This window comes from Protopterus annectens, chromosome 9.part0 (assembly GCF_019279795.1).
Source record: "Protopterus annectens isolate FY-2018-M chromosome 9.part0, PAN1.0, whole genome shotgun sequence".
NCBI classification, from domain to species: Eukaryota; Metazoa; Chordata; order Ceratodontiformes; family Protopteridae; genus Protopterus; species Protopterus annectens.
The window spans coordinates 1,836,125,871-1,836,140,559 of NC_056743.1; positions in this window are offsets into that span (position 1 = coordinate 1,836,125,871).

Below are 14,689 nucleotides of genomic sequence, written 5' to 3' on the forward strand. Positions count from 1 at the left end.
GTTTACATTAGCTAAATGGGTTTGCACTGCACGCACCCGGTCTAAAACAAAACAAAACAAAACAAAACAAAAAAACAGAAATAGCAGGACTATTTACATTTGGGCACCGGGTTTGTGTGGCGTGCTTCGGAGGCTTAAAATGGGAGGAAATGGGAAGGGGAAAAAGAAAAAAAAAAGGAAAAATAGCAGAGTTAAAGCAATCAACTACAAATAACATAGCTGGCAGATGGAATGTATCATAGTCAGCCAATAATACAGGCAGCACCAGCAGCACAACAGTATAAAGTATAGAAACACCTTACTGTCTGTTTTTTTCCCACAAACTCTGCACCATTGGTGTACACATGCAGGGAAATTTTAACTGGAAAAATGTTAGGGGCTGCCATCACCTTGATCCATCAATATGTGCTAGAGGCTGACAGCAGAGAGGAGGATAATGCTGACAACTGCCACAGGCCAAGGAGGAGGAGAAGATTGTTCAGACCCAGGGTAACTTACCAGGGGCTACATGATCTGGAGATAGTAGATCACTACAGGGTGGACAGAGACATACTTCAGCACATCGCCAAGTTGTGCGGGCTTCAACTCAGACCTAGAACCAAGAGATAGGAACTCATCCCAGTGGATACCAAGGTATGTGTAGCCTTAAGAATTCTAGCTACAGGTACTTTCCAAAGACCTACTGGGGACATCATGAGGGTCTCACAGGCATCTGCATCCAGGGTATTCCACCAGTTCCTGGATGCCATGGTAGCACATGCTGGTGAGCACATTTACTTCCCCAACACCCGTGAGGAGAGGACCAGCAATATGTGTCGCTTCCATCATGTAGCAGAATACCCGGAAGTACTGGGTGCCATAGACTGCATGCACACCCACATCAAAGCACCACCCGGTGAACAGAGTAGGGTCTACATAAACCACAAGGGATTCCCCTCCATCAACTGCCAATTCATGTGCAATGCCAAGGGGATTATCATGAATGTGTGTGCTGGCAGCTCTGGAAGCTATCACGACTCCCACATCTGGCATTTGTCACAGCTGTAGTAGGCATTTGCCAGTGGGGGCATCCTGTATGGCTATCTGTTGAGGGATGCTGGCCATGAACTGGAGCTGTGGATGATGACACCCATTAGAAATGTGCAAACATCCACACAAGAATGCCATAATGAGGCACACACAAACCAGGATCATTATAGAGCATGTGTTTGGGATGCTCAAGTCACGGTTCTGCTGCCTTGACATATCTGGGGGAGCCTGGCAGTACTCTCCAGCCACATGTGCACACATGTTCATAGTATGTGCCATGCCACGCAGTATGATCCTGTGGAAACAGCTGCAGCAGGAACAGTATGGGGAAGCACCACACAGCCCACCATCATTACCAAGGTCACCAGAGGCACAGAGGGACTCACAGGAGGAGGCCCCTGAGCCTGCTCCTGTAGGCAGATGGAGGCATGCCCAGTATGCTCAGGCCTTGGCAAAGAGGCAATGCATAGCACACACACTGACACTGTAGGGACCCCAGGAACTGACACCTCTCTCTGACTCACACACAGTAAAATGGATGACACACACATCACATTACCTGTAACTTACCATGTATAGGCAGTGTACTGTGTGCATCTAACATAGACAGCCCTGAAGCACTGTCATCACAACTGCCACAAGCACAAGGTAAGTCAGTCTTCTTAACAATAAATTAATGAATTAGTATGTTTTGCTAGCATATCTATGGTAATGCTGCATGCATGCAAGGGAATAGGGTGGCCTAATGGGATAGCAGCAAACAACTGACAGCTATGTGGGACACCAGGAAATGTCTGGCCAAAGCTGGCCTCCACACATTATGCAGTAGTACCCAAGGAGGCAAACCCCACTGCAGTATATGTGTGGGGACAACTAACTGGGTTCATAGGTCACAGGCATTGATTAGGGTAGGGGTCACATAACCACCCCTCACACCCACCCAGCAAGTCAGCTGTAGAAAACCACAGAGAAATGTCTGGTAAAGTCACACAAATTATAGCAATGTTGACTTACCCCACAGTCATAGACAGCAGGACCCACAGTTACAATAAGGCTATGAAGAGTAAGAAGTCTGAAACTCAAATGTATGCCAGTACATAGGTTCATAGGTTCATAGGTTCATAAGATGGTACTAGGCTATCAGCCCTAGGGCCTATGCAAGCCTAGCCATAACAATTCCCTGGATATTTCTTCCCACAGTATTTACTTCTCTGGGCCCCTGTCTAGCAGGGTGACTGACATGATCCCCGGGGTGAATTTTCTATCTCCCATCCAATCATCAAGGTTCCTTTTGAAGAGGGCCAATGTGGCACTCTGCTTGACATGTATGGGCAGTCTATCCCAGAGTATGGGGAGTCCCTGGGTCAGGAACCTATCCCTCCAGCAGGTTTTGTTCATTGTGATGACAAGGTTTAGATCCCTGGAGCGTGTGGCTCTGAGGGATTGGGATTTCTTTAAGTGGAACATGTCCAACAGCTCAGGGTTTGACATGGCCTTGTATGTTAAGCAGAGATTGCCTTTGAGTAGATGATATGCCACAGAGTATAGCTGATTTTTTTAGACGGTCAGAATATGGCATCTGCTTTAGGCCTGTGATTCTTTTAGTGAGGTATTTCTGTGGCCTTTCCAGCTATTGCAGATGTCTTGTGAGGTACATACCAAACGGGGCATTATACTCTATAATGGGTCTAATGAGGGATGAGTACAGTGTGACAATTACCTCCTTTTTTCTGGATGAAAAGCCCTTAGTGATGAGGTGTGCCACATAGAAGGATTTCCTAACTGTTGTGGGGTTGTGGTTATCGAAAGTGAGACCACTGTCCACCTGTGTCCCTAAGTCTCTCATCACACTTTCGATGTTTAGCATCCTGCCACCTCTGTGGTAATTCATGGGTACATGTTTTTTTCCAAAGGGGATAACTATACATTTCTTGGCATTAAGCTTGAGCCCATGGCTCTGGCACCAGGCATCTGTTTCTGTAAGGCCTTTTTGTAGAATATTCACATAATTTGGGGATTCAATAATGGCTCCCAGTTTGCAGTCATCTGCAAACTTTGTTAGCCAGAGTCCCTTAGTGTTGGCTTGTACCTCAGAGAAGTAGATGCCAAACAAGAGTGGTCCCAGGACTGAACCCTGAGGTACTCCACTTGTCACTTGTCTGGAGATGGATTTGGAGTTGGCTACCCATCGAGTGATGTAGGGATTTATGCCCAGCTTAGTATGTTTATCTATAATTCCAGAGTGGGGGATGGTGTCAAAGGCCTTGGCGAGGTCCAGATAGGCTTTGTGGACCACCTTACCCTCGTCCTCAACTCTGGAGACTGATTCGAAGAAGTCAATCAGATTCAGGAGAAAAGATCGGCCCTTCACAAACCCAAACTGGGTGGGGTCCAGTGTTTGAAGGTTGCCAATGTCTTTGTTTATAAGTTCCATGATAATGCGTTCCATGCCCTTGCAGATCAGGCTTGTCAGACTGATGGGACGGTAGTTCCCGGGATCCAAGGCGGATCCTCCCTTGTGGAGTGGGATAACTGTAGCTGTGTGCCACTCAGTGGGCAGGAAGCCTGAGGTGAAGCTATGATTAAACATGACACTTAGGTGAGGTGCCAGTTCATTTTGTAGTTCATGTAGTACACAGCCTGGGATGTCATCTGGTCCCATGGATGCTGTATTCTTAGCTTTGGAGAGTGTGGTTTCTACCTGTGTGGCCGTGATTATTAGAATTTGGCAATCTTTTAGTATTGAGATGGGTCCTTTAGGGGGTGAGAGGGGGGTGAAGTTGGCACTAAATCGATCTGCCAGGATATTGGCAATATCCTTGGGATCAGTATATTTAATGCCATTCTGTTGTAGCTCAGAGCAGATCTGTGCATTGTCATTTAAATTTTTGACATAACTACAGAATGCCTTGTGGTTGTCTTTGGAATCTTTGGCAATTTTATTTTCGTAACTAGCTTTTGAGGATTTTATGAGGGATCTCAGCTTCTTACTGAGGCTGGTGAGGGAGTTTTTTGCATCCTGGGATTTTCCTCTTTTCTGCAACAGTTTCTTCCTTCTGTTGTATAGTTTGTTTATAACAGGGGACCACCAGATTGCCTTCCTTTTTTTGGAGAAGAGCATCTTGGTTCTATTTGGGATGGCACTATTCATGCACGAGTGGATGTGCTCGTACAGTGCCTTAGTGTAGGATTCTGCAGTCGAACTTACAGATTCCGTCTGCCTGGGTGTTGTGAAGTTTGTCACTTCTGACTTCAGTAGCATGAAGTTGGCTTTGGAGAAGTTTTTTTAAGGAGGTTTTCTTACTGGGGGGTGGGGGGGTGGGATGTGGATGTCAAAGATGATTTGCTTATGGTCAGACCTGACCAATGAGGGGGTGACCACTGGTGTGGAGCATCTATCTCCCATGTTGGTAATGACCAGGTCTAGGATATCAGCTCCCCTGGTGGGACAATGGATTAGTTGATCCAGGGCATTGGAATGTATGAATTCCAAGAACTGTTGGGAAAAGGAGTTGGTACCCAAGTAGTTTTCCCAATTAATGGCAGGGTATTTGAAATCACCCAGTATTAGGGTGTTTGGTTGTATCTTAATATTTTACAGTATGTTTAGAAAGGTGTAGTGAGAATCTTGGGGCATGGTTGGGGATCTGTAGCAAGCTATAATTTGGATTGCAGTCTTACCTAGTGTTAGTTGCACCTGGAGAATTTCAGATGCATTGTGTTGGGCAACTAGCCTGGAGGTGTGAATATCCTTGGTGAATATGGACACTCCTCCACCTTTAGTGTTTCGGTCTTGGTTTTGTGGCCAAAAAGTGTGGTAAGAATTGTAGCCTGGTATTGCAGGGGTGCTCTCTGGAGTCTTGAACCAGGTCTCAGTTACTGCACAGATATCGATGTTCTCCATTTTTAGGAGTGCCTCAAGAGAGTGCATTTTGAGGTTTAGACTTCTAGCATTGAGTAGCATTACCTTCAGATTTTGCATGTTTGTATCTGTTATGGTGGAGGTCTTATCCTTTGAACCTTGCCTAAAAAAGGCACTATAGGGGTGGCAACAGCTTTAGCCAGTAACCTGAATCCCAGGGGTGACAGGTGCAGACCATCTCTGACAAAGCATCGTGGTTTGTTGATCATGGCTTCCCAGGCAGACAAATACCGGATCCCCTTTGAATGACACCAGAAGCTTAGCCGATTGTTGAAGTCAATCATTTTGTCCTTATAGTGTGGTATCATTCTGAGTGAAGGCAGGATGCTACTCAGGGCTAGGGTCATACCTGCCTGGGGTCACATGATCCAAGAGCTCCTCCATGTCTCTCTTCATGTAGTCCAGGGAGGTATGTCTCAAGTCATTCACTCCAGCGTGGACAATGACAGAGCCGTATTTGTACTTGTGGAGTGACTTGAGTGCATGCGTTATGTGGCAGATCCTGGCACCTGACAGGCAGCTGACTGTAATTTTCTCCTTGTTCAGCCTGGTGAGTGGGACATCAGTGTGCCTGACTATAGAGTCACCTATGACTAAAGTGTTGGGTACATTGTCTTGCCTTAGGGGCTGTTGCTGGGTGGCACACTGGTGCTGTGAGCTATGTGACACTTTGGTTGTGATTGGTGCTTGTTTGCATTTCAGCTTCGGAGGTCCTTGTTGCTTGGGCAGGTTACAGTTAAGGGCATCTGCATATGTGGATTTAGTGTTACTATGTGTGGGTGTTTGTGGTGTGAGTTTAGAAGGGTTATGTGTTGCTTGAGGTGTAATGCAGGTGTTAACCTTCTCCTCTTGACTGTCTAGCACAATCTTGGCTGGAGAGAGCTTAGCTTCCAGTTTGGCTATGTAAGTGCATCTCTCGCAGGTTGTAGTGTTGGGTGGTAGGAGGAGAGGATTGTCTGTGTACATGAGGCAGTTGCCGCACTGCCCCAGTATGCCTAGATTCACCAGACATGGAACTATTCTCTCAAAGACTTTTTTCCAAAGGGGGAGAGGGGTTCAACAGGTTCAACAGGACTATATACAGTTTCCAACGGTCACAAGAAGCAGTCGTCATTCGGATGAAGTGGTTCCCTTACAGGACTTTGATTCTTTGATTAGTGATACTGTGGACACTTGTGAAGGTGAGAACTATAATGTAATAAATATCTCAGATTTAAACATAACTGAGAGTGCCAAACAAGTTCTTTATAAAGGCACTAAATTTGTACCTGTTTGTTTCCCCTCTCTTGCTGATTTATCCCTGGAAATCAAGCAGTTTTGCAGAAAGCTGTTTTTGAGGGAATTTTTTGCAGTCCAAACTTTATTTAGATATAAATATGACTCCAATATTAATGCTCCATTGATTGATAATTTAAATAATGTTGAGGAGAATGTGGTTAGTTTGGAAAATTTAGACGAGTCTTTGTTGAACCTCACATTACATGAAAATGATTTGGTGGATATTCATGAACAAGATGATGTGTGTGATGTTGGGGGGGGTTTTACTTTCAACACTGGTTATGGTAGACTAACGGTTCCCCATTTACACTGCCAGAGTGAATTCATGCCACCTAGAAAGAATATAGTTATTAGTGTATTTGAGAAAACATTATTAAACACCTTGGAAGAAGAACATGCAAAGTTTTGTGGTCAAGAAAGAAAGTATAACTTGAAAAGGGATGAATGGAAAGCTTTATGTGATTTAAAGCACATGAATAAAAAGTATGTATTCACTCAGGCAGATAAGGGAGGGAACTGGGTTGTTCTTCCTAGGGATAAATATAATTCCATGGCTATGGAGCTTTTGAGTGACGATAATATTTATTTTGAGTTACCCCTAAATCCAATGAAAGAATATAACATGTTATTGTTGGAAATACTGGAAAGGGGTGAGCGGCTGGGCTTTTTATCTCCAGGGGATGTTAGAAAGTTACATATTAAGAATCCACGAGTGGCTAGATTTTTTACCATCCCCAAGATACATAAAAATCTCATGGATCCACCCGGACGCCCCATAGTTTCAGGGAAAGGAGGATACCTACAGAATGTAGGTATATTTTTGGATTCCCTTTTAAAGGGGTACCTAGAGAGGGTACAATCTCATGTTAAGAATAGTGAAGAGGTGTGTTTCAAGGTTAGCAATATAGCATGGGATGAAGATTTTTATTGGGCTAGTATAGACGTTAAATCTTTATATACTAGCATCAATAAGTTGCATGGTCTAAAAGCAGTGGAAAAAATGCTAGGGGACGGACCCAGAACATTTTTTATCATCAGTCTATTGGATTTCTGTCTCACGCACAATTGTTTTGAGTTTGAGGGAAAACATTTTTTGCAAAAAGAGGGCACAGCTATGGGGGCAGCTTTTGCGCCCTCATATGCAATTTTGTTTATGGCCCATTTTGAAAATAGTTACATTTATCCTTCTTTCTTTTACAAAAGGAAGGTGGTCAAATATATGAGATTTATTGACGACCTTCTATTTTTGTGCAGTGGTGTACCAGAAGAGTTTGAGAATTTTGTTTCAGAGTTGAAGCAAAATAATTGGGGTTTGGATTTTACCTATACCATAGGGGGTAGATCCATCCATTATTTGGATGTAGAAATTTATGTGAACCAGGATGATACAATTCAATACAAACCGCATTATAAGAAGACTGCAGCGGAGAATTTTCTCCATGCTTCTAGCATGCATAGTGATTCCTTGATTGAATCTCTCCCATTCGGTGAATTTAAAAGAATAGGGAGACACATTTCAGAAAAGAACTTGATTCCAGTAGAATTCAATAAGGTGGAAGGAAAGTTATTAGAGAGAGGATATTCTGTCATGAGTGTTAAAAAAGCTAGAAGAAGGGTGGAGAATGAGTTGGGCATTTCTAGAAGGTCCAGCAATAGGGTGAGATTTAGGGGGATGGGACATTCTGAAAATCGTGACATTCGTGGTAAAAATAGTGGTGGTTCTAAGGAATCCAATGAAAAAATATTCTTTGTAACCAGATTTTCCCATTTTTCTCAAACTTTAAAAGGACTAGTGGATAGATTTTGGCCAATTATTTGTGAAGATGAGAAAATTGGAAAACTCTTTCCATCACGGGTGACCTTTTCATATAAGAGATATTTTAATCTCAGGGAAATTCTAAACTTCAGAAACAATGGTGAAGAGGGTGAAGATGATAGAAGGGGATCATTTAGGTGTGGAAAATGTAAAGTGTGTAAGTGGATTAGGAATTTGGATGGTTGCAAAATTAATGGGGTTAAATACAATGCCACGGAATTTTATAACTGCAACTCAACTGGGGTTGTGTATATTATAGGATGTGGCTGTGAGAGACAGAATTGGTACGTAGGACAAACCACTAGAAGGGTTAAATTAAGGATTTTGGAACATCTAGGTGATATAAGGCACAAGAGACTGGAGAGCCCAGTGGGAAAGCATTTCATTGACAATCATGGGGGGGTTCCAGATGGATTTGTCTTCAGTGTGTTAGGTAGACCCAATGTATTTGGGAATGAGGCCATTTTTCGTGAAAAATTACTTTTGATGGAGTCAAGGTTCATTCTTAATTTAAAAACTATATTTCCGAATGGGATGAATATGGAGGTGTAATGTGTTAGTGATTTTTTCAGTAAATATTTTAGAAATAATGTTTTCAGTAGTGTTAGTTTCTTCACATATTTCTTAATATTTCTTAATATATTCAGGGAAATGGGATTGCTTGCAAGGGCAACATTGTGTGAATAATAGGTATATATATCATTGGTAGTATTTATATTTATGTATATATTATCAAAAGTATTTATGAAATGAATGTTATTTATTCTCTAGTTAATATGTTGTATAGTTGTGCCCAAGAAATGTCAAATTTGTTTGCTTCAAGTAGTAATGAAACAATTGTAACTATTTAATTGGAGGATGGTGCATCAATTATTTAATTAAAGATTTGTATAAAAATGGGTGGAGCATTAAGTAAAATGTATTCCAGGAAAAGGCGAAGGCCGAGGTACCAGAATTAAAAAATTACAATTGCAGCAGTCGGTGTTCTCCATTCTGTATTTTGTATGCTTTTTTGGTGAAGAAGTGGAGGAATTGTGTATATGTTTTAGATTCACCAGGTGGACAGGAGAAATCACTGGAAGCTGACCCATGGACATGCCTGTTAAGGTGCTTTTTTGTAAAGTTTAAGAGCTGTTTTCTCTTACCTTTGCAATGTACTCTGCAGTTATAGGCTGTTTAGTGTCTATGATTAATTTCTCCTTATTGACAAGGAGAGTTGAGTGCTTGAATCAGTTTCAGGCTTCCTAGTGCTTTCTTGTAAAGTTTAAGAGCTGTTTTCCTTTACCTTTGCAAGGTACTTTGCACTTATAAGCTGTTTAGTGCCTATAATTAATTTCTCCTTATTGCAAGGAGAGCTGAGTGCTTGAATTAATTTCAGGCTTCCTAGTGCTTTCCTGCAGGTTCTAGAGCAAGTGCTAGTCACAGGGGTTCAGATTTTAGTGCTACTACTGAGAAACCAGGTAGTTCTAAGGGAAATTTTGAAGAGCAGGCTTTCTGGCACCTGGAATAGTTTAACTGTAGCCTCGCAGTGCTGCACAATGTGAAAAATGTGCAAACACATGTGTTTTTAAGCCAGAAAGTTGAAAGGGATAGAAATCAGCCCAAAAAGGCTAATAAAATTACAATTTCAGAGCTGGAAACCACTCCTCTAGCGTTAGATAGGCAGTACAATGCGCACCAGTCCCACTGGTAAGCAGTAGGAATTCCCTCTACCACAGCAAGGTCTGCATAGCTCTGAACACAGAAAATAAAGTCCTGAGACAAGCAAAGCCTAGGATATGGACTGGCTAGAAAAGGTGGGAAACGAGCAAACAAGATAGCATTTTTTTTTGTTGAAACAGGCTAAACAATGTAATAATACAGTAAAACACAGAAAAGGCTAACACACTTGAGTGTGTAGTCCTAAACAGTAAATGCAATTAAAACTCTACAAAATTAGCAATTTAAAACTTTTTAAATGAAGCAAGGCAAGTGCACAACTGAAAAATAATTTAAGTGCCTTTTTTAGGCAATGTTCAAATGACAAATTCACCACTGTAACAGGTACAAGCAAGCAAAATCTGAGGGTAATGCTACTGAATGCTAGAAGTCTAAAGCTCAAAATGCACTCACTCTAGGCACTCCTTAAAATGGAGAACATTGACATCTGTGCAGTGACAGAGACCTGGATCAAAGCTCCAGAGAGCACCCCTGCATTCCCAGGCTATAATTCATACCACACCTTTCGGCCACCAAACCCGGACCGAAACACTAAAGGTGGAAGTGTGTTATTCATTAAGGATATCCACACCTCTAAGCTAGTTGCTCAGCATAATGCATACGAGATTATCCAAGTTCAACTAACTCTGGACAAAACCGCAATCCAGATTGTATCTTGCTACAGACCCCCCACCATGCCCCAGGATTCCCACTCCTCTTTTCTTGATACACTGGAAAATATTAAGGTACAACCCAACACTCTAATAATGGGTGGTTTCAACTATCCTACCATTAACTGGGAAAACTACTCATGTACCAACTCTTTTGCTCAACGTTTTCTGGAAATCATCAATTTCAGCGCTTTGGATCAACTTATCCATACCCCCACCAGGGGCAGCAATATCCTATACCTGGTCATCACCAACATGAGTGACCAGTGTTCCACACCAGAGGTCAGCTCCTCATTGGTCAGATCCGACCACAAGTTAATCACCCTAAACATCCACATCCCACTCCCACCCCCTCTCCCGTTAGGAAAACAACCATAAAAAATTTCTCCAAAGCTAACTTAACGCTTCTTAAGACAGAAGTGGCAAACTTCACGACACCCATGCAGATGGACAATAGAGGTACGACTGCTGAATCCTACACAAAAGCACTTTATAAGCACTTACATGAGTGCATGGATCATGCTATCCCTAACAGAACCAAGATGCTATCCTCCAAAAAAAGGAAGCCAATTTTGTGGTCTTCTGCCATAAACAAACTTTACAACAGAAGAAAGAAACTGTTGCAAAAAAGAGTAAAATCCCACAATTGGAGGAACTCCCTGGTCAGCTTCAGTAAGAAGCTGAGATCCCTCATAAAATCCTGCAAAGCTAGTTATGAAAACAAAAATGCCACTGATTCTAAAGACAACCACAAAGCATTCTATAGTTATGTCAAAAATCTCAATGGCAACACTCAGATCTGCTCTGAGTTACAGCACAATGGCAATAAATATACAGAACCAACTGATATTGCCAACATCCTGGCAGATAGGTTCAGTGCTAACTTTACCCACCTCTCACTCACTAAAGGGCCCATCTTCATACCAGAAGAATGCAAAGTTCCTGTAATCATGGCTGCACAGGTAAAAACTTCGCTCTGCAAAGCCAAGAACACAGCATCCATGGGACCTGACAACATCCCAGGCTGCCTTCTACATGAACTACAGAATGAACTGGCACCCCACCTAAGTACCATGTTCAGTCATAGCCTCACCTCAGGCTTTGTGCCCATTGAATGGTGCATCACAACAGTTATCCCACTCCACAAGGGGGGGGCCACAACAGACCCCAGGAACTACCTCTCCATTAGCCTGACGAGCCTCATCTGCAAGGCCATGGAATGTATCATCATGGAACTCATAAACAAAGACATTGGAGATCTCCAAACTCTGGACCCCACACAGTTTGGGTTTGTAAAAGGCAGATCATGTCTCCTAAACCTGATAGACATCTTTGAAGTAGTCACCAAAGCCATAGATGAGGGTAAGGTGGTTCACACAGCCTATCTAGATCTCGCCAAGGCATTCAACATCATCCCCCACTCTGGAATTATAGATAAACTCACTAAACTAGGTATAAATCCCTATGTCACAAGATGGGCTGCCAACTGGCTTACTGACAGAACCCACACCTTGAAAGTAGCAGACTCCAAATCAGACTTCAGACCAGTGACAAGTGGAGTACCACAGGGTTCAGTCCTGGGTCCTCTCCTGTTTGGTATCTACTTCTCTGAAGTACAGGCTAACACAGAAGGTCTTTGGCTAACTAAATTCACAGATGACTGTAAACTAGGAGCCATTATTGAAACTCCTAATGATGTGGACATCCTACAAAAGGGCCTCACTGTGACAGAAGCCTGGTGTCAAAGACATGGTCTCAAGCTCAATGCCAAAAAGTGCATTGTCATCCCCTTTGGTAAAAACTCTGTACCCATGAACTACCACATAGGTGGTAGTCTACTTAACACCAAAAGTGTGATAAGAGATCTTGGGACACAGGTGGACAGTAGTCTCTCCTTTGATAATCACATCACCACAGTGGTCAGGAAATCCTTCTATGTGGCACACCTCATCACAAAGGGTTTCTCATCCAAAAAAAAGAGGTCATTGCTCCCCTCTACTCATCACTCATTAGACCCATTATGGAGTACAACGCCCCTTTTGGTATGTACCTCACAAGACATCTACAACAACTGGAAAGGCTGCAAAAATACCTCACAAAGAGGATTACTGGCCTCAAACAGATGCCTTACGCAGACCATCTCAAAAAACTCCAGCTTTACTCTGTCACATATCTACTACTCCCAATCCCTCTAAGCTACATGCTCAAGGGGCCTAAACCTTGTCACCACAATAAACAGAATATGCTGGAGGGATAGATTCCTGTCCCAGAGACTTCCCATACTCTGGAACAGACTACCTATCTTTGTCAAACAGAGCTCCTCATTAACACTATTCAAGAAAAATCTTGATTATTGGATGGGTAATAGGAAATTCACCCAGGGGGATCACTTCTGTGGTTCTGCTTGACAGGGACACAGGAAAATAATTTTCTTGGGTGGCTAAAGCCAGGGTACCTTTTTGGCTAGGCTTGTATAGGCCCTAGGGCCAATAGCCTAGTACCTACCTATGAACAGGGAGGTAGGGAGGGTGGGGACAATACTAAAGCTATTATCCTACAGACAGGAAGCACAACAGAAAGCCACAAAATGAAAGTTTTTAAACAGATAAGGGAGCAATGAGACTCTACAGAATGCTTTTTTAACTGCAATCTGTACTGTAACTCTACAATCTGACCTGGGCTCTTTACTGATAAGCAAATATCAGCACAGTCTGTGCAAATGTGTACAGTTGATAGGTGTGCCCCTGTCAAAAGATTATAATACTCTTAACATATACTTGAAGAATCATGCAGATAAAAGTAAGCTAAAAGGTTTATTTTACATGCATGGAGACATGCTACAAAGTACATGGTATGTCAGCAGTCTAATTTCTGTACACTTTACATGGGTTTTTATACCCTCTTCTGCACGTACACAGCAGCTGGTTACTAGACAAGGAATTTCAGTCAAGGCTATAAATTCACATACTGGAGCCTTAGATGGTCAGAGGTCAGACACAAGATAAGCTTGTGCCTGGACCAAGGTAGCATCTGTGCATTCCTCTTTGGTCAGCAAATTCTTTTCAAGAAAAACAACTTATTTTAACTTTCTTCTTTGCTTGCAATGCAATTTCACATTTTAACCCTTACTATACATGATACAAAGATGTTGAACACAAAGATTCTTACTACATTTCCCCCCTTACAACACTTTGTATCACCAGTAATACATTTTATTCATAGAGTTTTTCGCATGACTCATGTTCTGTATATTCAGAATAATAAGCTTTAGTTGCATTGGCAGACAATACACTTGATATTATCATTCGGATGCAAGGAATGCAGCAACAACCCAACAGTAGGAATATAATGGCACCAACACATATAGCAATTAGGACATTCATAAGTACTGTTCCCCAATTTCCAAACCAATTTTGGAAAAAGTCAGTTAATGGATTCTTTCCTGGTTTTGTAAGTTCAGAAACTTGTTGTAGGATCTCTAGATGACTGTCAATATCATGTTCGTTATCTGGGATGAACGAACAACACTCCTCCTGGAAAAGAGCACAAGTACCTCCTTTCGCCACTAGGGTGAAATCGAGCGCCATACGATTCTGCAACACTACAGTCCTCATTGCAGTTAACTCATCTGTCACCAATACTAGCGCAGAAAAAGTTGCATTGCTCAGAGTTTCTAACAGTTTTGACAGTTTTCTGAGCTCCCAAATGGATTTTACTGTCCCATACGCTGGAAGAATACCAGCCCAGGAAATAACATCATCGCCCAAGTCCATGTGTGATAGCCTCTTGCTGCTACTATGGGCCAAATCTTGGTGATAGATCCAGGATGCATCAGCGTTACCTACGGGATTAACAGGTTTATTAACAGCATGTACATTTCGTATTTTACCTTGGGGAAGAGAAAATGTATGTCTTATAGCTGGTGCTAAATAACCCAAAAAGCAACTGCCTGACCAATTCCTTGGTAACCATTTGTATGCTTTTCTACCACAGATAAAATAACAATCATTTACTTTAAGTGTAATATTGACTGGAACAGAGTGATTTCCTTTGTCTTGCAGCCCTTTAAACAACAGATCATACACAGATAAAATTTTTTCAAAGAAACTTGTGTCATTAATAAGCCCTGTACTATTAATAAGCACTTTTATAGGCTTGAAACTCGTTGCACAGTGCCCATCTATTGTACAGTTATGAATTATGGTTACATTACACTGACTCCATCCAACCTTAATCTTGCCCATTCTTTGGAAGCATACAGTTCCATTCTGGCGA